Source organism: Pseudoliparis swirei, chromosome 20, assembly GCF_029220125.1.
Source record: "Pseudoliparis swirei isolate HS2019 ecotype Mariana Trench chromosome 20, NWPU_hadal_v1, whole genome shotgun sequence".
NCBI classification, from domain to species: Eukaryota; Metazoa; Chordata; class Actinopteri; order Perciformes; family Liparidae; genus Pseudoliparis; species Pseudoliparis swirei.
The window spans coordinates 24,609,237-24,632,335 of record NC_079407.1 but is presented as its reverse complement, the minus strand read 5'-3'; the positions used below and the strand labels follow the sequence as shown (position 1 = coordinate 24,632,335).

Below are 23,099 nucleotides of genomic sequence, written 5' to 3'. Positions count from 1 at the left end.
ATGTTTGAATAGTGCGAAAGTCTTTGGTGATTAGACTCCATCCTGCATTTGGATCATTGTGTGAGGTAAAGATGCTGAGGTCAGAGGTCAAAAGATTGTGTCTGTTCACTCACAGCTGGGTGCTCCTTTATAACCATTGTGTGTGTGTGTGTGTGTGTGTGTGTGTGTGTGTGTGTGTGTGTGTGTGTGTGTGTGTGTGTCGAAAGATGTGGCCTGGAAGAGGCGTATGCCGCTTCCCACGGAAACATTATCTATAAAAACGGGAGAATGTGCGCACCCTGACCCACGTATGAACATTTTAGGGACATTGGTGACGCAGATAGTTTAATCAGGAGAGACTTTATCGGAATTGAACAATTATTTATGACATTTGCATGACGTTTGAATAGTCGGAAAGTCTTTGGCGATCGGTCTCCATCCTGCAGTAGGATAACTGTGCGAGGAAGTGATGCTGAGGTCAGATGACGCAGAATCATTTGACAGCAGCGATGTGATTGGCTTCAGGGAAATCTGTGCCGAATCTAATTGGTTTGTTTAAAGGGTGACGCCCACATTCAGATGATAGTTGTTTTTACTCTTTGGATGACAGATTACGAATGACAAAGGAGTGCAAAGAGAGTCTTCCTCACTGAAATGTAATGTGCTATAATGATGCATCTCACATTAAATATCGCTTCATATCTCGTGTTACTTTGCACTTATACATTCTTTGTATCACGAACAACCAAACCAGCAAAGGCATTGTGCTTGAACTAGAGCCATAATAACTATAAGATCCTATATGAAGCAACTCAAACTTCAAATCCAAAGTTCTGCTTCCTATTTGATCAGCGCTGTGTGCTAGCCTCAGAATTCAAAAGTCAAGAGTTGGTCACGAAGATAATGAAGTTACTTTCTTGAAGCTCCTGGTTGGAACTTTTCCTCATGTGCATGAGGCGGGCGGTCAGTGTAGTTGGTGTTTTAGGAAACATCTCATAATCTACCGGTTGAAATAATTGTCTCGCGTAACGAGATGAGGGACTCGAGGTCCGTTGCTCCTCAGTGATTGTCCTCAGGGTTTTTCTAATATGCTTCCACAAGTTAATTGCAGTCCAAAAACATCCCATTTCTACATTTGCTGTTGTTTACATGGTGTTTACACCCATTTCAGGCCTTCATCTTAATCTCAAATACGCACCTGTAACGTCTTCATGAAGCTCACCCGAGGTGACACGGTAAACACCCGGTGACTCACACTCACAAGGTAAAAAAAAAAGCATCGTTAAATATCTTGTGATGAGCTCCCACCAGCTGCTCCACCAAATCAAGCCAAAGGTGTAAACAAGTGGGGTTCTTAAGGCCCCTTTTCCCTAAATGTTCTGCATTCATACATCCGGCACCCTCCGTCAGACCACGCCCATCTTTGCACTCAACCTTCATGTTGTGTTGACCTTCACTAAACACGTGGAACGTTCCAAGATTGTAACTCGAGGCTATCGACTCTGCAGCTCTAACATGATTACTCAACTCTTTCAAATCTCGTCTATTCCATCATCACAGGGGTGCATTCATTCACATCCACCCACATCCGTGCCTGCCTTTTAAAAAAAATTTTTAGATGTGTTTACGTCCTATAATGTGCAAAAAAAAAGTGCAGCTGCGTGGCGCAAAGTGGAGATGTGCAATACACGGAAGGTGAATGAGAAACACAAGGCGACGAGGAGTCTCTCCTGATGGCGTTGGTGGAGAAATAAATGCCCGGGGTTTAAACAGATATATAACCCCGCCCGCCTGGATTTCCACCCCTAATTCTTTATAGTCGCCGCGTCGCTCCTGCTGCCTCCGTCACTACCGAAGGTAACTCCGCGCGTAAAGCTCCTGGACACACCGGACGGACCGCGTACAGTTACTCCCTCTGCCTCTCTTCTTCTTCAAAAAAAAAGGAACGAAACGGAATGAAAATCATTTGAGGTTTTCCCGGGGGGGGAAAAACACAACATTTAACGATTGAAAGCAGATTTTTTTTTGTATTTTTATTTTTTGTTGTACTTATGCGTATTTTTGTTGTTGTTGGCTCTCTCAATATATCGTTGTGTCCGGATGCCTCGCCTCCCGAGCCGCGCTGCAGCAACTCCGTTAAATTATAAAGAGTAAAAAAAAAAAAAATGAAAATGTGCAAAGCAAATGATACCGTAGGAGCGCACTGCCGATGCTCTTGGATTTAACAGCTGGTACCTGGACACAACAACAACGATTCAGTCAAACTTATGGCGTGAAGGTAAGGCATTATTCATATTTCTTGTGTGTGTGTGTGTGTGTGTGTGTGTGTGTGATGTAGCAAACTTGACAAATAAAACCTCTACTCTTCTATCTTTTTTGATCAGAATAGATATTAATGAATGCCATAACTGTTAAATACTTTCCAGCCAGCAGGGTTGTGATTGAGATATTAAACTTTCAAGGTGAATCTGCTGCATGTATCCAGATTTTATTTCGCTTCACCCACTCGTGTTATGTGTCTATTTTCCATAATGCACACTTTGAGTCCGTTTCTGTGAATGAGTGAGAGCGCGTGTACGCGCGTGCGCACGCTCTGTCTTACACACACACACACACACACACACGCACATCTCTGCATCAGGGATGATATATTTGTACAGTGGGTCGCTTGTTTACGGTATTGATCCAGGGTTTGGCCTTTGGGTGTAAAACAACTGAAAGCAATCATTTGCTCTGTGTCCATATAAATCCAACACATCCACCCCCCCAAAAAAAACAAAGTGCTCCGAGTGAGTGAGCTGTGCAGCCGAGTGTAATCCTAGAGATGTGGCAGCATGCCACAGTGTCAAAGCGTTTTCCTCCTCCAACCCCCACAGAGCGCTGATTTCAGATCTGTTTGGTGCTCAGTTTGTAATGAGCATGCCTTCTCCAGAGGGCGCGCGCGCCTCCTCGACACGCAGGGCAGGTGACTGACTGCTCGTGTTGGCTGCATAACCTGCATGTGTGTGTGTGTGTGTGTGTTTGCACGCGTGTGTGTGTGTGTGCTGGCCGTAAGTTGAAAACATCAGGCGATAAAAATGAGGTGAAAAAGAACAGCATCTGGCATCTCTCATGGTAAACATGTGTAGTATAGGGGTCTCTTTATGATGTATATAATTGCCTGTGTATGTAGCTGAGTCTGCACTTTTTTTTATTACACTATGTGCATGTGGCCTCTTCAAACTTCACTGTGCATTTACAGTATTTTAGTGCTTTTTTTGGATGTCATTTGTGGCAGAGAATAGTGATCAAAATGATGCTAATATCCAAAACAGAGGAATTAAATGTGATAAGCTCAATATGACCAAATCCTTACCAATAGGCTGGTTATGGTAAAGAAACAAAGAGGAACGGTTGACGTTTTATAGGAAATGCGTTGACATGTTCAGTCAGCAGCTGCTGTAAATCAGCGGTTATTGATTTTTTGGTTCATAACAGCCGGTTGCCAAATTGCAGCTGTCACTAAAAAAAGGACCCTGACAGCTTCTGGTTGATGGGGAAAGTTGTTTGCGTCGACTCCGCTGGAGCATCATTAACGACGGGGGAATGATCGAGTGAGAGCGGCTTTAGTTTGAGGACAAGATATATTTGCCGAGGCTGAAGTGATTTCACGATGTTCTGTCCATCACAGACACATGTCATCATCCGCATGTTACATCATCCCGCCTCTGATCTGTCAGAGTTGTAAAGAAACCAGCGTTCCTCAGATCTGCCTCTTGCAGCACTTGTCAAGTCCGGCTCCAGCACAGCTGAACCCGATACCATGGAGACTTCAAAACAACTAGATATGTATCTAAGAGGGGGGGGCACGTGCACTAAAAGCTCACCGAGCTAGCCCCGTGCCAACAGTCAAGGAGAAGCTCTGACAACAATACACGTCGGAGAGCGACGGTATTCTCTCCTCAGGTCGACTCCACTATATCTTCACATAGATAAAAGTTGTGTTGCTGATATATTAATGTTTATAATGTCGTTAAAATTCCTATTTTAAGGGGTTTAAAGTCGAATATTTTGATGCAGATGGTCAGTCAATAGTGACATTTAAATTCAGCGCACTGCTCCCCGAGAGATATTACAAGTATTTGACACAAAAACAACACAGTGCGGCTTCCTGCGTGCGCTTATTAAATTGGATTAAAAAATCCAAACAATGTTGTTTGTTTACAGGGTTCTAACGCCCAGATTTGATCCAATCTGTGAAATGAATCAATCTCATTTATTAGACGGACAATCTCCAGAAGAATGTCGTTCTCCAGAGAAAATATGTTTGTGATGGATTTATACTAACAACTTGATTAAGATTGAAGCATTACTTTCAGTTTAACACATTGTAAAAATGTCACAATTGGTTTTTTTCGTCTTTAATTTTCTTTTCCATAGAGGCAGTTTAGGAAAAAAGATAAAGTCTTAGATTGAAGTCAATGTGTTATAATGTCATAAAGTTCTACGTGCCTCAATGCAAGTTAAGTAGTATTGTTGTTGTTGTGTATTTTATTCAGTCAATCATTGCAATAAAATACAATATTATCCGATATAATATACAAAACATAAAGACTGAAAAGGTATAGGTAGAAGCAAAAAATGTTTATATATTCCTATCCTAAATTATTATAATCAAATAAAGCATAAAATGAATGTAAAATAAAGAAAAATAATAAAGAAAAAAAAATCCTTTATATATACATGTATATGTATATACGGATATATATATAAATGTATATATATTATATTTGTTATTTATATATATGTATGTATATATACACACGTATATATATACACTACCGTTCAAAAGTTTGGGATCACTTAGAAATGTCCTTATTTTTCAAAGAAAAGCATTGTTTTTTTCAATGAAGATAACATTAAATCAATCAGAAATACACTCTATACATTGTTAATGTGGTAAATGACTATTCTTGGTGGAAACGTCTGGTTTCTAATGAAATATCTCCATAGGTGTATAGAGGCCCATTTCCATCAACTATCACTCCAGTGTTCTAATGGTAAATTGTGTTTGCTAATCGCCTTAGAAGACTAATGGATGATTAGAAAACCCTTGAAAACCCCTGTGCAATTATGTTAGCACAGCTGAAAACTGTTTTGCTGATGAGAGAAGCTATAAAACTGGCCTTCCTTTGAGCTAGTTGTTTATCTGGAGCATCACATTTGTGGGTTCGATAAGACTCTCAAAATGGCCAGAAAAAAAGAAGTTTCATGTGAAACTCGCCAGTCTATTCTTGTTCTTAGAAATGAAGGCTATTCCATGCGAGAAATTGCAAAGAAACTGAAAATTTCCAACAGCGGTGTGTACTACTCCCTTCAGAGAACAGCACAAACGGGCTCTAACCAGAGCAGAAAGAGAAGTGGGAGGCCCCGGTGCACAACTCAGCAAGAAGACAAGTACATTAGAGTCTCTAGTTTGAGAAATAGACGCCTCACAGGTCCTCAACTGGCAGCTTCTTTAAATGGTACCCGCAAAACGCCAGTGTCAACGTCGACAGTGAAGAGGCGACTCCGGGATGCTGGCCTTCTAGGCAGAGTGGCAAAGAAAAAGCCATATCTGAGACTGGCCAATATAAAGAAAAGATTGGTATGGGCAAAAGAACACAGGCATTGGACAGAGGAAGATTGGAAAAAGGTGTTATGGACAGATGAATCCAAGTTTGAGGTGTTTGGATCACACAGAAGAACATTTGTGAGACGCAGAACAGGTGAAAAGATGCTGGAAGAGTGCCTGACACCATCTGTCAAGCATGGTGGAGGTCATGTGATGGTCTGGGGCTGCTTCGGTGCTGCTAAAGTGGGAGATTTGTACCAGGTAAAAGGGATTTTAAATAAGGAAGGCTATCACTCCATTTTGCAACGCCATGCCATACCCTGTGGGAAGCGCTTGATTGGAGCCAATGTCCTCCTCCAACAGGACAATGACCCAAAGCACACCTCCACATTGTGCAAGAACTATTGAGGGAAGAAGCAGGCAGCTGGTATGCTGTCTGTAATGGAGTGGCCAGCACAGTCACCAGATCTCAACCCCATTGAGCTGTTGTGGGAGCAGCTTGACCGTATGGTCCGCAAGAAGTGCCCATCAAGCCAATCCAACTTGTGGTGCTTCAGGAAGCGTGGGGTGAAACTTCAACAGATTACCTCAACAAATTAACAGCTAGAATGCCAAAGGTCTGCAATGCTGTAATTGCTGCAAAAGGAGCATTCTTTGACGAAAGCAAAGTTTGAAGAAAAAAATGAACACTTCAAATACAAATCATTATTTCTAACCTTGTCAATGTCTTGACTATATTTTCTATACATTTTGCAACTCATTTGATAAATAAAAGTGTGAGTTTTCATGGAAAACACGAAATTGTCTGGGTGATCCCAAACTTTTGAACGGTAGTGTATATATTTTCTTTATTATTTTTCTTTATTTTATATACATTTTCTGATTTATTTAATTATAATATATATATATATATATTTACATACATTTTCCATATACATATGTTTCAATCCCACTTAGAACCCTCAAAAATTATTTTTTAAATAATCCTTTTGAAAACCAAAAATGAGTTCACCATTCTTATATCTTATTATAAATCATGTCTGGCATGCATTGAACATGAAAGTCTGCGATGCTTTTTTAGAAAAGTTAAACTCCATATGTGTCGAGGTGAAGCATGAAAACGCGTCTCTTACAGATGAGATGCGACGCGTTGTTTGGACCAGAATAAACAAGAATAAACAAACAGAAAACTAGGGAATGCACAGGAGAGCTTCAGTGACCTTTGTGTGTGCTCCTCTCTGAGTGAACGACCATGCAGTGTGCAGATGTACCTTGTTCAGCAGAACATGACTGACTGGAATCTCTAAATGGCCTCAAAATCACAGTAAACATCCTCTAACGTCTAATTATCTCAGAAATATTGTATAAGGCTCATGCAGCTCCTCCTGCAGGCTTCATGAGCTTCACCATGTTAAGTCTGTGGAGACTCTCCAGCTCCATTGTGTTCTCACCATGTGAATCATTTACTGGATTAAATGACATTCTCTCTCCCCCTCTCTCTCCCACCCTCCCTCGCCCTCTCTCTCTCCCTCTCTCTCCCACCCGCCCTCTCTCTCCCACCCTCCCTCTCCCTCTCACCCTCTCTCTCGCCCTCCCTCTCTCTCCCTCTCTCTCTCGCCCTCTCTCCCCCTCTCTCTCTCTCGCCCTCCCTCTCTCTCCCTCTCTCTCTCTCCCACCCTCCCTCGCCCTCTCTCTCCCACCCTCTCTCGCCCTCCCTCCCTCGCTCTCTCTCTCCCACTCTCCCTCTCTCTCTCCCACTCTCCCTCGCCCTCTCTCCCCCTCTCTCTCGCCCTCCCTCTCCCTCTCTCTCTCCCACTCTCCCTTGCCCTCTCCCACTCTCCACATTCACCAGCATCTCAAACATATCGACGTCACGGGGATAAGCATCATCCCAGAAAGGATGCTGCGTCAGCCAATCAGAGCCGAGAGCAGCTCCATCTGGTTCTGCTGAACACGGTGATACGCTGAGAAAGATGCGTCGGCAGAATCGCCAGTTGTAGAATAATGGTGTGTCCGTGAAATATATTGATGGATTGGTGTACACAAATAGTATAATTGCATTATGTCTGAGTAATATATCAGGGATGCGTCTTTATATTTAAACTATACGCACATGTAAACACACAAAGTTGCTAAAGTCGAAGCGGCCTCGCTGTTACACAAAGAGCGGAACACAAATAACACTTTAAAATGCTGCCGACGCTCCAGACACACACACACACACACACACACCGCCCGCTCGACGGGGAACGCATAACACACTTCTTTTTTTCTTTCTTTCTTTTGTTGAAAAAAGACCGCTTTGGTCTCGGTCTTTTGAGGCGTGATGAGCAGCAGGCGGTCGAGAAGAAGAAGATGAAACGTGAACCTTTTCATGATTCTCTTTCTCACCGGGGATATACACACACACACACACACACGATCTTTTCCCAGAGAGGTGTGAAAGTGCTTTCGCTACAGTGAGCCTGATTGATAGCAGCCACCCTCTCGCACAGCGACACGCTTTATGGTTGGACGGATGCGTGTGCGCGTCTCGTCCTGATTGGTCGAGGCCGCTCTAGAGCTTTACACAACAAATACCAGCTTTAAAGGGTTTAAAGATTTCTCGGCCCAGGGGGAGGAGATCATTTGAATGTTCCAGTGAATAATCTGGACCAGTGCAGTGATTGGCAGGGGAGAATATTATTAGAGAGGGCGAGCAATGAGGCTTAAAAAAGCAAAAGTTTGAAAGAAAGATCTGACTTCTCCCTGGAGGAAGTGAAGACTTCTTCCCAATTATCTTGATGTCTCGTGGTCTTGGTTGGATAAGCCCTGAAATGGGAAATGTAGCGGACTTTAAATACGTAGCAACGCGTTCCAGATTATTCCCACAACAGCACAAAGAACCTCAAGGTTTGTTTGTGTATTTTATTCAGTCAATCAAATCAAATACAATACAATATTATCCTATATAATATACAAAAGAGAAAGACTGAAAAGGTAGAAGCAAAAAATGCTTATAAATTCCTATCCTAAATTGAAATCAAAATAAATCAGAAAATTACTATAAAATAAAGAAAATAAAACAAAACAATAAACAAAACAAAAAACAAAATATATTTATATATACTACCACATAAATCTTTCATATTAATACGTTTTTAATTACATTTATAACTCTCAAGAATTGTTTTATAAATAATTCCCTTGAAAACCAAAAAGGAGTTCACCAGTCTTACATCCATTTCAACATTATTCCATAATTGGACTCCGACAACAGAAATACATCTTCTTTTAATCCCTTTTTTAGCCTTTTGTACCGTGAACTTACAAACATCTCTCAAATCATATTTACACAGGTGTGTGTCCAATTATAATTTTTTACACTACTCACACACTAGCTGTTTTTTTGTTTGGGGATCTCAACCTTCGAGCTTTAAAAGGCCCAAAAAGTGTAAAAGTTGAAGTGAAGTGGCACGTCACATTTAAACTTGGTATGACATTCATTATTTTGATATAGCCCAATATCACAAATTACACATTTGCCTCAGAGGGCTTTACAGTCTGTGCACGTTGGACATCCCTGACCTTTGACCTCACATCGGATCAGAGAAAACTCCGAAGAAATAGAAGAAAAAAAACGGTCACGGGGGATAAAAGGGAACGCTTGATCCACCTTTGGGGCTTACGCATTGGCAACATTGTGTCAGGTTGAGGAATGACGCTGTGTGTGGATGTCTGCATCCGTTACTATGTGTGTGTGTGTGTGTGTGTCTGCGCTCCTTGGCTTTTAATGGAAAAGCAGCCAGGAGCGCTCACGTGTGTGTGTGTGTGTGTGTGTGTGTGTGTGGACTCACAAGAGACGCCACTGGTCGTTAGGTTGGAGCTTCCCCATACGACCTAATGAGGCCGATGGAGGCTTGTTACCAACCTCCATCTGCCTTTCTTCCAGTGGGTGGACGTTCTACCGTTTCTTTTTTTTACCCTTATGGCTTGATTTGAGGAGGTAATGGCTGGAATCGCCACTACAATAACCTTTACGTCTCACTGTATCAATAACATTAATGCATAAGTGGATTTCTGATATACCTCGAGGGCTTTTTTTGTCTTTCTGGGTGATGCATCGGGGCTTTTTTATTTTTTTTGGCCCTTTATTTCCATCGTCCTATCAACGGGTCTCGTCTTCAGGCGTACTGGACGCTCTCCAGTAGCTCCACTTCCTGCTGACAGCGTCTCCGAAGTGAAACGTCCCCGTGACGCCGTAAAGTACACTGTAAAAAAAGAACGTAGATTTTACAGTGAAAAACTGTTAAATCACAACAGTAAGAGACCGTTAATTCAAAAAAAGTTATATTCCGTTTCTATCACATTGCAACACCGTATATGTATATATCAGCCCAAACAGTAATTTATGCATGTATTTCTTGTAAAAAATACATTTTGTCACCGTTAATTGTACTAAACATTGTACTGATAACGGAAATACACCGTATTATGAACAATAATCAATACCATAATTTTTACATTAATAACTTTTAAAAAATACAATCTGTCACTGTTAAATGTATGGACTACTGTGCTGACAACTGAGCTATAACGTTTTATGAAAGTAACAGCCAGCCTTGTATTTATTTATTGTTTGTACAAAATACAGTTTATAACTTTTAATTGCACTAAACATTGTACTGATAACGGAAATATACTGTAATATGAACAATTAATACCGTAGTTTTTGCATGTATTACTTTAAAAATACATTTTGTTACTGTTAAATGTACGGACTTTTGTGCTGCAAATGGAAATATAACGTATTAGGAATTTAACAGCCAGACCTGTATTGTTTGCATTTATTATTTGTAAAAGATACAGTTTGTCACTGTTAATTGCACTAAACATCGTACTGATAACGGTAATACACCGTAATATGAAAAACAATCAATACTGTCATTTTTACATCCAGAACTTTTAGAAAATACAATCTGTCACTGTTAAATGTACGTATTAATGTGCTGACAACCGAAATGTAACGTATCATGACTGTAACAGCCAGCTCTGTAATTTTCACATTTATTGATTGCACTAAACATTGTACAGATTACAGAAATACACCATAATATATCTAGGAAGGCTTGACCGATCTTAACCAGAGTGGTGTCTCGCTATTGAACTTCTGTGCTCGCCACGGCTTGTCCATAACGAACACCATTTTCGAATATAAGGTGGATCATAAGTGTACCTGGTACCAGAACACCTTAGGCCAGAGATCAATGATCGACTTTCTAATTGTATCTGATCTGTGGCCATATGTCTTGGACACTCGGGTGACCTGTTAGTGAGGGTGAATAGGAATGTCTGGCGGACGATCCTGTCCGGCAGGTCTTCAACTCCCACCTTTGGAAGAACTTCTCACACTTCCCGAGGGAGGATGGGGACATTGAATCCGAGTAGACCATGTTCAAAGCCTCTTTTGTGAACCCAGCCGCTAGGAGCTTTGGCCAGAAGGTCATAGGTGCCTGTTTTGGCGGCAACCTGAGAACCTGGTGGTGGACACCAGGGGTGAGGGAAGCCGTCAAGCTGAAGGAGGCTTTTCGGGCCTGGTTGGCCCAGGGGTCTCCTGAAACACAGCTCTGTAAAGTACCAGCAGGCCGGAAGGGCTACAGCTGTGGTGGTCGCAGATGCTAAAACACAGACATGGAAGGAGTTCGAGGAGGGCATGGAGAAGGACTTTCGGTTGGCCCCAAGGAGGCCATATCCCTGGCAGAGGTGGCAAGACGCCTGGGGTGGATGAGATCCACCCTGAGATGCTGAAGGCACTGGACATTGTTGGGCTGTCTTGGCTGAGATGCCGTTTCTACTGAGTATTTTTTTATTTTGTAAACATTGTTTTGTAAAAAAATACTGCTTTCAAGGCATTTCTGAACATACCAATGACAACGTTAGTCACACGTTAGTAAAGTTAGATACACGTTTGTAACGTGAGACACGCGGTAGCTAGCAAGAAAGAAAAGATTGACAAAACGTATCTAAAGGGAGCTAGCGCACCAACACACACATGGCGACAGCGTAAGCACTCCAATAATTTTTTCATTTGCACTAAACTATTGATCACTGATGCCGTTATCAACTAAATGAAGCTAAATGGTTTAATATTACAATTTAAAGGCAATATTAGTAACATTAACGCTCGCTTACTAGTGCAGAAAAGTGTCTCCCTACTTCTCTCTGAAAGTCATGTATACAGCTAACAGTAACTTTCCTTGAGAAGACGACTGCTTCTGGGCCCCAGAATTCGTCTTGCTCACTCTCCCAAGTCCTCGTACTCCCATGAACCGATACCAGAGCTACAGATGCACTACAGATACTAACTGCACAGCCTGGCCTTACAAGAGCATATACGTCCATTTTACATGTTTATAATACAATTCAAACATAAATATTAACATAAACCATAAATAAGACGAGAGGACTCGAAAATGACTTGAGAGAGCTCCCCAAGTTATGTAAATATGATTGTTTATAACCCTAGCTTGATGCTCCACATGATTGGCGCACTTTTTTGGAAAGCTTACAACCTACGGAATCCGCCAATTCCGCCAAAACCACTGTCAGCCAAAGCCTCAGCAAGATATCAACCACATTCCAGTGTGAAAAAACTGAAATGTGACTTAATTATGGATTAAACAATACTTGCTTGGTATGTATTGGTGCATCTGCTTGAGCAGAGCCCCTCTGTTGTGGAACCACAGGCTTCCAAAGTCCAGGAAGAAAGTTAGGGCATTTTGGCTCTCAGCGGACCAAAACCTACGGTTCACGAAATGTGCACTAAACGAATTACAAAAAGAATTTAACTTCACTTAATCAAAGTCAAACTTTGCGGAGATACATGTAGCAAGATCCATGCCGCTACCCGTGGGTTTCCCCCTCCAGCACCAAGGACCAGCCAGGCACAGAGAGGTTTCGCTCAATGACATATTTATTCTGTCAAAACTCACACCGAGCAGACCGCCAAACATGCGCCTCTGCTCACTTCTCCCCTCCCTCCAGCTCTGCTGCCCTTTTATACAAGCAGCATCGGCTGCTGACTGATTGCCACTCAGTCAGAGCAGCTGACTGATTGCCAACCAGCCAGCAGCCGAGGCCAGATTGGGGACAGCTGCCACAATACACTTAACACACAATGCTATTTTATAGGAGGGAAAAAAAGCGATGAGATGCATAGTTAAAAAGAGGAAATACATCCTGAAGTTTTTCTCTTTTCGGAAGTTCAGCTCTGAGAGAAGCAAGTGTCCATTGATATATGAACATATGGTCTGTGTCTGCGTCATAGGAAAAACTAACAATTCTATTGGAAATAATGCAAGATAATTCAATCTGATTCATGTTTATACTGGTGAAAGAAATGACTGTATTGTGATTGACTTGACTTTATTTGATATGGACATCACCATTGCATTAGAATTGAAACTGTGATGCACTGTGTTGAAAACTGTGGCAGATATTGCTATAAAAACTGCATTTTCAATTCTGTAGAGACAGTTCCATAGTTTTTCTCCTTGAACAGAGAAGACTGTTGTCCAAATGAGGTCTTGCACATAGAAATACGACAGTTCCCGTTTCCTGAGGCCCGTGTGTTCACTCTGCTGGTGTCTTGTAACAAATTATTTAAGAAGGGAAGGAGCATGACCATGTAGGCCTTTCAAAAATAAGCTTTAATCTTGAATCTCTTAAAAAGCTTTCAAAGTTGAACATAATATGTTTTTGCAAGATCTGACAATGGTGCCACCTCATTGTTTTTTGTCCATAATTTTGATGGGTTGTATAGTTGTTTGTGAGGCTTGTGACCAGGTGATGCAGTATGATAGGTGTGAGAATATCATGGCATGCATGTAAAGCTGGGCTGTACTGAATGGCAGATACTTTCTGATGAATCTGAAGCAGTTGAAATATGTTGTAACTTTTTTGCTGATGTTACGTACTTGTATACACAGTAATATAACTGTGAAAACTAGAGAAACGTGTTCCAGTGCAACACTTTGATTTTTGAAAGACATTTCATCACTGTTTCAACATTCAACATGAACTAAGATTAACCAACAAACTAAATAATAAGTTCTAGTTGCCATTTAGTCTGCCCATTCAAAGCAGTGGAGAGTAACCTTGTACCCCTTGCTTAAGTTCTCCTTGTTTTGACGAACTTTTTTGCAGAGCCTAAATGCATCTCACCCCATCCCCCACCCATGCTTGCAGGTGCAGATCTCAGGAGAGAACGGGGGAAAGGGGAGACTGGTGGAGAGATAGAGAGAAACACATAGAAAGAGGGAGAGACAGAGAGAAAGAGGGGAGGGAGAGAGAAAAGAGAGATAAGTGACTGTTAAAAAAAAGAAGAAAACACGACGTAGCCTACATGACGTTTGGAGATTGAACTTTTCAAGTCATTTTAGCGCCATTTCTACGCGCTCTGCATAGCTGGAACAACGGCCTGACTCCAAGCTACATTTCTTCTTGAAGTAAGTAACATGCCTACATAATTATCTAAGCTATATTTTAATTTGAGGCTTTGTTTTCTAAAATGTTGCGTCGCCCTTGCAAAAACGTTGATGTAATGTAGGTTATGGGTTTCTGCATTGAACATTAGCTAGCTAACGTTAGTTTACCAAAGGTTGGCTAAGAAAATGTTGAATTGTAATTTCTGTGGCAGGTCGGTTAAAACACAGAGGGGTTATGTGCTTCATTGCAAACTTCATAGAAATGAACCACGTTGTTTGTTTTAGTGCTTTGAAGCTGGTTGAAAACAGACCTTTGTACAAACGTGTTTTGCAGGCTGTCACAAAGCTGAAAATTCTTAGAGGACAGTTGGAGGGCTGCTCAGAAGACGTGAAAAACATGGTGCACCTTCTTCTCTCCTATTTTGATGAAAAGGAGGAGAACCTCTTCCACTATGTCGAAGAATCATGTCTGGCAGACGAAGTAGTCGTGGAAAGCTTGCCTGTCACACCATGCATCATTGTATGTGGTAAGTTGAGATTCAGTTTAACTGAAGAAACCTCTAATATAAGGAAATATTGCATGACATACATAGTCTTGTTATGAAGTGCGATTGTGTTTCTTCCCCATCCAGTGGTATTGTCTTCTACATAAGAGTGTAATAGATCCTTTAAGTTCGACCTGTCAGCTTCTTTCCTGAAGCTTTACACTGACTCTTCTGCTCCAAAATAAATGAAATGGACCAGCAATCTTGAGCTGAAAAAAGTTTAGAAGAATACAGATTTGTTCATTCGGTTATTGTTATTTATTTTTCAAAGCCTTTTACCAGCCCAGAATGGTGTTGTTGGCTAGTCAAGATCCACCTCATCAATTTTGGAGCAGAACAGTCCCAAACTTGGAGGATCTATTACACTTGTATGGAGGAGAAAATACCACTGGATGGGGAAGAACCACTTTTTATGACCGATTTTGGAATGGTAATGGCTGGTTTACTGTTAAATATTTTCTACCTGTATCTTTGTAGGAACCTCCTGCTATGCCTCAAGGCAGTTCATGCTAAGTGTAGACGGCAAGGTTGTGAATGACCAAATCCCAAACTTTGTTTCTGCCATCTGTTTGATGTTTGGAAGCTATTACTGCTTCAATATCCACTATCCTGTGGTTCTGGGCTCCACACTTGAGTTCCTTCAGAGGTAAAGTAATATATATATTTTTTATTATTATTTCCTCATTCAGAGCTAATCACTGTATATATTGTTTGATTATGAATTATTGTGTTCACAAAGGTGTTTCTTCCTGATCAATCCAGAGAAGGGCACAAAAGTTGAAACCAAGAAAAACAAACTTGTTATATCTTGCCAGAACAAACTTTTCAGATAAGCAAGGTAGGTAAGCTACTAGGAGGGACTTTGCAGAGCTTGTTGACTAGCCATGCATTTGATTTAATAAAGCTGTCCCTAAGGAAAATTCAAGCCTTTGTTTCAGTGCTTTTGTTGTTTTGTGGCATTTCTAAGAAGAATCTCCTTTTAAGGTAAGTAAATTGCACATATATGTAAATATTTAAATTAGTAGAAGAGCAGTTTGAACAGGTAATTAAGACAATGTACTCTTATCTTGTAACATTTAATGAATTTGCCCTTGCCACCTTTCAGACATTGCATTCAAACTTGAGGTGCTGGTTTTCATGACACGCAGGAAAACGGTAAGATTCTAATCCATTTAAATGCCAAAAAGCAGGTTTATCTTTTTTATTTTTACTTAAAACATTTTTTTGTTGTCATTTGTGTTTTATTGGACAACAGAAGTAGAGAGAGAGAGAGAGAGACAGGAAACATAGTGGATTGAGAGGGAATGATCTGCAGCAAAGAGCCCACGAGGAATCAAACCTTTGTAACGATATACAGGCTTAACCAGGTAAGGCATTGTTTTTGTTTTTGAGTGTGAATTTAGCCATTTCATTTTAATTTACAAAGTCAAAGTTGATGCTTTGTTTTTTTGTCCTCCGCTCATTCTTTATCTCCTCGTTCTTTATCTCCTTGGTTGTGTCTCCTTACGACGACACAACCACTTAACAGGTATCAGGATCCGGACTCAGGCAATCAAGACTATCATCACGTGAAACAGTCGAGGCATCTGTGTAGGCTGCAAGATGACAGAAATTAAACACATGTTGATGCCTTTGTACTAAAATGTGTCCTTTTTTAACATTCAACCTGACTCTTATTAATTTTGATTAACTATAAAAGTGTTCAGAGTGCTGGTTTCTTCTAGGTCATTGAAGCTCAGTTTAACACCAGAAGGCAGTGAATGTTTCTCTGCTCGAGGACTGCATCAATCTAACTTTGCCTTTGTTTCTGTTTTGAGGCTGCAGAGAGGATCCTCCCAATCCACAGTGAAGATGGTCAACATCAGTCCTCAAGCAGAACTTCCTGAACAGCTCAGCTTCCTGAACTGTGTGTCCGTGTGAGACCCGATGACTCGTTATGATCAAGTGGCTAATCTTTTCATGTTTATTCATGATATACCTTCATGTCCACATGCTGTTTCTTCAAGATCTCAACAATGCCTTGTGAGTATACGGTTAAGTTATTGGATCAGTGCAACCTGTTTCTCACAGAGAATGTTAGTTTCTTAAGGTTTATCAACGATGGTCTGTATCTTGATTTACAATAGGCGTTATTTGATATTTCCATTGTAATTTACAATACGTGAATGTTGACTGTAAAATCTATGCCAACCAATTGTAATACGTTGTACCATATTTTTTGCAATGGAATTTGGGCAACTGCTGGCCATTTACTTTGAACTTGGTAATAAAATACCGTAACTCATACAGTTGTACTGTGTTTATCTCTGAGAAAGACTGTAATTAGGTTTACAGTATAACTGCTGTTTTTTCAAAACATACCGTAATGTATTATACGTTGTCACTTAACTTTTTACGGTGAATTTCTGGCAACCATAGCTGCCGGTAATTCACCGTTAAGTTGAACTTTTCAATAAAGTACCGTAATATATTATACAGTTGTACTGTGTTTTTCACTGAGAGACTGAATTAGCTTTACAGTATAACTGCTGTTTTTACAAGAATTTACTGTAAACACGTTTATAACATAGCTGTTTTTTCTAAAGCAAATAACCGCAAATGGATTTATGATATATCCGTTTTTTTAATAGTAATTTACCGTAAACAAAAGCAGTTCTCAACTGTGAATTTTACGGTTTCAAAAACGTATACCGTAATGTCTTATACGTTCTCACTTTATTTTTTACGGTGAAGTTCTGGCAACCACAGCTGCCAGTAATTTACCGTATATTTCACAGATTTCTTTTTACGGTGAATTATTTTTTTAAAATAGTAATTTACCGTAAACAAAAAGCAGTTCTCAACTGTGAATTTTACGGTTTCAAAAACGTATACCGTAATGTCTTATACGTTCTCACTTTATTTTTTACGGTGAAGTTCTGGCAACCACAGCTGCCAGTAATTTACCGTATATTTCACAGATTTTTTTTTTACGGTGATTTGTTTTTTTAATAGTAATTTACCGTAAACAAAAGCAGTTCTCAACTGTGAATTTTACGGTTTCAAAAACGTATACCGTAATGTCTTATACGGTCTCACTTTATTTTTTACGGTGAAGTTCTGGCAACCACAGCTGCTAGTAATTTACCGTATATTTCACAGATTTTTTTTTACAGTGTAGTTCTGAAACTGGGCACTTCGCAGATGATGGAAAACAGGCTTCCGGACGCGCGTGAATTAAGTTATCAACATTTAATGGCAGGAAGTGTAAAACAAACATTCAAGGCCTCACGATCGTGATCTTCATCGGCTCCTCCGCCCTCCTTCCGGCGTCGAGAATACCTGTGGAAGAGACCCGATTTCTCTAATCCACGGAGTTTTATACTCAATGTCCCTGGCCCCGGTCAAAACGTCACTTCCGGTCAAGTCGCTAAACAAGTATTTTCACAATAAGAGTCCCGTCTTGTTATTGTCCGCATTAGTCACTTTCACAATAAAAGTCCCTTGTTATTGTAAGTCACTTCACGGAATTCAACCGGCCTCGTCAATCTATCATACTAACATACAGTCACTCTCATGCAACATACATTAATTCTTGCCATTTACATTTGCATAGAGTAAACATTACCCCTATGCTTCATAATACATTAATAACTAGAATGGGCACTCGGTAGAGCGCATACTGTGAGGATTTGCAGTGCTCTCTCCTTCTGTTCCCCTTTGTTTTGTGTTTGTTATTGTCTATCTGTCTTCCGGGCTGGGCGTGGCTGACCCACTTTTGATTCCCACCAACTCTCCTCCTCAGCTGCTGCTCATCCTCCTGATTACTACTCACCTCCACCTGCATATATACCCGGTTCCTTCATCCAGTATTTACCAGTTCGTCGTTTCACCACGCTGGTAAATCGACTCGGTAAAACGTAGTTAGCAGTACCTTGTACTCTCAGTATCTCTGTCCAGTACCCCCCTGCCTGCTCCTCTGCCTGCCACGTCCAGCCACCATTCTTCCGTCTGGGTTCCTCCGTGCTTCCACGCACACCTGCCCCAGCCTACCAGCTCACGTCAGCTCTGGAACCCCGGCATCGGACCTCCGCTCCTCCTCTCCTCCGTGCTTCCACGCACACCTGTCTTAGCCTGCTAGCTCTAGTCAGCTCTGGATCCCTGGCTTCAGTCCTCCACTTCCACCTCGGAGGAGACTCGCTGCTGGTCCGGGACTTTGTGGATTATCAGTTCCCCTGTCGTCAGCGTGACCGGTTTTTGGAGGAATAAACCTGTTTCCCTTCATAAGTTCTGTCTCCTCGCGATAGTGTTCAGTATTGTGGGTTCACTCCTGGAGCTCTCGGAGAGCGTAACACATACCTTCGCATATCACAAGATTGGGCATTGAATTATGAACATTTTGGCATTAGTTGCATGCCAATTGGATAAAAATTGACCGCTATGGTAAAAAGAAGATGTTGACCTTTGACCCGATTGATCCCAAAATCTAATCAAATGGTCCCCGGATAATAACAAATCATCCCACCAAATTTCACGAGATTCAAGAGGATGTTGACCTTTTCATGACCTTGACCTTTGACCCGATCGATCCCAAAATCTAATCAAATGGTCCCCGGATAATAACCAATCATCCCACCAAATTTCATGCGATTCAAGAGGATGTTGACCTTTTCATGACCTTGACCTTTGACCCGATCGATCCCAAAATCTAATCAAATGGTCCCCAGATAATAACCAATCATCCCACCAAATTTCATGCGATTCGGTTTAAAACTTATTTTGTTAGGCGAATAACACGCATACAAATAAATAAATACACGGCGATCAAAACATAACCTTCCGCATTTTCAATGCGAAGGTAACAATATCAATATTTTCGATTATAATATCTTTCTATATGTATTAATTTAAAACATAAGACCTCTGCAGATGTTATCAAAATAAACTATTTCAACCTAACAATGCCGTTAGAAGTTGTACTCTGAATGCCATTTCCCATGAAACTGGATATTTGCACACGTCAGTCAAATAAATGACAGAGTGGCGCCTCCCCTACTTTGGATTTAAGCATCCTGATACGACACAAATGTTTTTTCTCTTCCTTATTTTTCATAAGTATGCCATCTGAAAAGATATTTGATTCATAACCATCATTTCAAAAAAGCTTTCTTTCAAACTGCAACACTTCAAATAAAACTTGCTGCTGAATGAACATCTCAGTTTACTAAGAGCTCAGCAGATTGTGGCTTTTAAAAGTTATTTTTTTTTAAACGTTTCATATCCTAATAATTAATAAAAGGAACAGCAACCAACAGTATATTTCTTATAAATCCTTCATCAATTCCAAATTTTTTTATGTTAATTTTTACTGCACTCTTAAACCTTTACGGAAGAATAAAGTTAGTTTGCATGGTAAGTACGGAGAGAGAAAAGGGACATAATTGCAACGCCATGATAATGACACTGTAATTACTACTCAGGTTTATTTCCAGCTCAGTCAAAGTCATCGCAGCTTCCACCTACACAGCCGGTCGGCAGAAAGCAGCTTCAAAATTATGACAAATAGTCTCATCGCTCATATAGAAACAAAAAAAAGGGGGGACGCTATTCCTCCAGAAGGAAAGGAGATAGTCATCGACTTTGCCACCTTCAATGATTTTGACCTGATTCTAATAGGGGCCTGTGGCAGATAGAAAACTCATTCGGATGAAGGCTATCTCGGGTTATAATCAAACACTTTGACAGTATTGACCGAGTGGTATCAGCTTTGAGGTTCTGCTTCCTCTTTGCATCGGGTGATACCGAGAATTAAGAAAAGATTGGGTGTCGCAAGAGCTGGAGAGGGTTAGCAAACTAAATAAATACCCTATCTGTAGCATTAGAACTGCGTGTGATTATTATTTTCTATTCCTATTATTATTATTTCTTTGTCGGAAAACAATCGAGTGTGCGTGGACGATGGATTCACATTTTATCGACAGACATTTTGATTTATGAATCCGCTGTTATTCGACTTTTTCAGTTAGTTTAAGTTACTCTTTGAAACGGTTTTCTGAAATGTGAGGTTTTCACAATAATTAATCATTATTATCTTTATTTAAAAGGTACCATCGACAGTTAAAACACAAATGTCACCATTTGATGCTCTGTACCAGATTGTAGCTACACAGCTAATTTGCATCGGTCGTCCCTTGACAGACCATAATAAACATAAAACAATAACAAACAGTACAGGATAAGACACACTACTACAGTATATGTGGTGAGAAGAACACAAAATACACACAATGTGCAGCTTCAGTACAGCACATTAAAAGTAAGTAATACATACTATTAAGAGGAAGTAATAAAAAACATTAAAAGTAAGTAATACATACTATTAAAAGAAAGTCATAAAAAACATTAAAAGTAAGTAATACAAAACATTAAAAGTAAGTAATTCATACTATTAAAAGTACGTAATAAATACATTAAAAGTAAGCGATAAAAAACATTAAAAGTAAGCAATACGTACTATTAAGAGTAAGTAATAAAAAACTTTAAAAGTAAGTAATTCATAATATTAAAAGTACGTAATAAATACATTAAAAGGAAGCTTTAAAAAATATTAAAAGTAAGTAATAAAAAAACATTAAAGGGATGTAATACAATGAAAACACATTTTCAATTTTTATCAGAGCATTTAAAACTATGCCCAAGAACATACAGGGAACATGGAGTATGGAGGGGAAAACAACCCTAATTGGATGCGCGGTGTATGTAGCATGGTGATGGAGGTACAGTCGGAAAAAGGTGTGTATCTATTCCGGTGCATGCAAATATGGTTTGTGTTATGTGTGTATGGAACCAAGTCTGTGTATGAGTGTGTATGACAATCAAAATGTCAGCGCTCGATAATAGCTTTAATTCGGTACAACTTGATTGTTGATTAAATGGGGCTTATTGTAGGATTAATAAGAAACTGATGACTGCATCGCTGCTGCGTGATTGGATGAGATTATCCACAGCAACAAGGTTGCTTCAAATAACCTATGAAATTGTCTTAAAGAACCTTAAAAAAACGGTTCTTTAAGGCACCATTTCTGGTTCCACAAAGAACCTTTCAAACCAGGGTTCTTTGGAGAACCATTTCCTTAAAGAGTTCTTCAAAGAACCTATAAAGGTAACTCAAAGAACCTTCAAAAATGGTTCTTTAAAGCACCATTTCTGGTTCCACAAAGAACCTTTCAAACTAGGGTTCTTTAAAGAACCATTTCTTTATAGAATCCTTCAATGAACCGTTAAAAATGGTTTTTTAAGGCACCGTTTCTGGTTCCACAAAGAACCTGTCAAACTAGGGTTCTTTAAAGAACCATTTCTTTATAGAGTCCTTCAATGAACCTTTAAAAATGGTTCTTTAAGGCACCGTTTCTGGTTCCACAAAGAACCTTTCAAACTAGGGTTCTTTAAAGAACCATTTCTTTATAGAGTCCTTCAATGAACCTTTAAAAATGGTTCTTTAAGGCACCGTTTCTGGTTCCACAAAGAACCTGTCAAACTAGGGTTCTTTAAAGAACCATTTCTTTATAGAGTCCTTCAATGAACCTTTAAAAATGGTTCTTTAAGGCACCGTTTCTGGTTCCACAAAGAACCTTTCAAACTAGGGTTCTTTAAAGAACCATTTCCTTAAATAGTTCTTCAAAGAACCTATAATGGGGCCTCAAATGAAAAAAAAGGTTATTCATTAGGTGATGCTTCTTCCTAGAACCACAACGACTTTTAAAGACCCATTGAAGAACCGTTATTACCTTCGCATTGAAAATGCCGGAAGGTTATGTTTTGATCGCCGTGTATTTATTTATTTGTATGCGTGTTATTCGCAAAACTCAAAAAGTATTGAACTGAATCGCATGCAATATGGTGGGATGATTGTTTATTATCCGGGGACCAGTTGATTAGATTTTGGGATCGATCGGGTCAAAGGTCAAGGTCAAAGGTCATGAACAGGTCAAAATCTTTCGCAGAACTCAAAAAGTATTGAACCGAATCGCATGAAATTTGGTGGGATGATTGTTTATTATCCGGGACCAGTTGATTAGATTTTGGGATCGATCGGGTCAAAGGTCAAGGTCAAAGGTCATGAACAGGTCAAAATCTTTCGCAGAACTCAAAGTATTGAACCGAATCGCATGAAATTTGGTGGGATGATTGTTTATTATCCGGGGACCAGTTGATTAGATTTTGGGATCGATCGGGTCAAAGGTCAAGGTCATGAACAGGTCAAATCTTCTTGAATCACATGGAATTTGGTGGGATGATTGGTTATTATCCGGGGACCATTTGATTAGATTTTGGGATCAATCGGGTCAAAGGTCAACGTCAAGGAAAGGTCAAAATCTTTTTTTTACCATAGCACGATACATTTTTGTCCAATTGGCATGCAACTAATGCCAAAATGTTCATAATTCAATGCCCAATCTTGTGATATGCGAAGGTATGCGCTCTACCGAGTGCCCGTTCTAGTTGTTCTGTGTGCTGGTACAAGACGATCACCCTCAC

The 23,099-nt window shown here is 40.1% G+C and overlaps 1 protein-coding gene across 1 annotated transcript in view; it reads left to right on the top strand.

The window, feature by feature from the left end:
* Positions 1–1,894: 1,894 nt before the first annotated feature.
* drd2a (dopamine receptor D2a) overlaps positions 1,895–23,099 on the top strand; it is a 68,285-nt gene continuing 47,080 nt past the window's right edge. The window contains exon 1 of the mRNA XM_056441576.1: positions 1,895–2,257. The gene's annotated coding sequence lies outside the window, so the exon portion shown is untranslated. The remainder of the gene's footprint in view (positions 2,258–23,099) is intronic.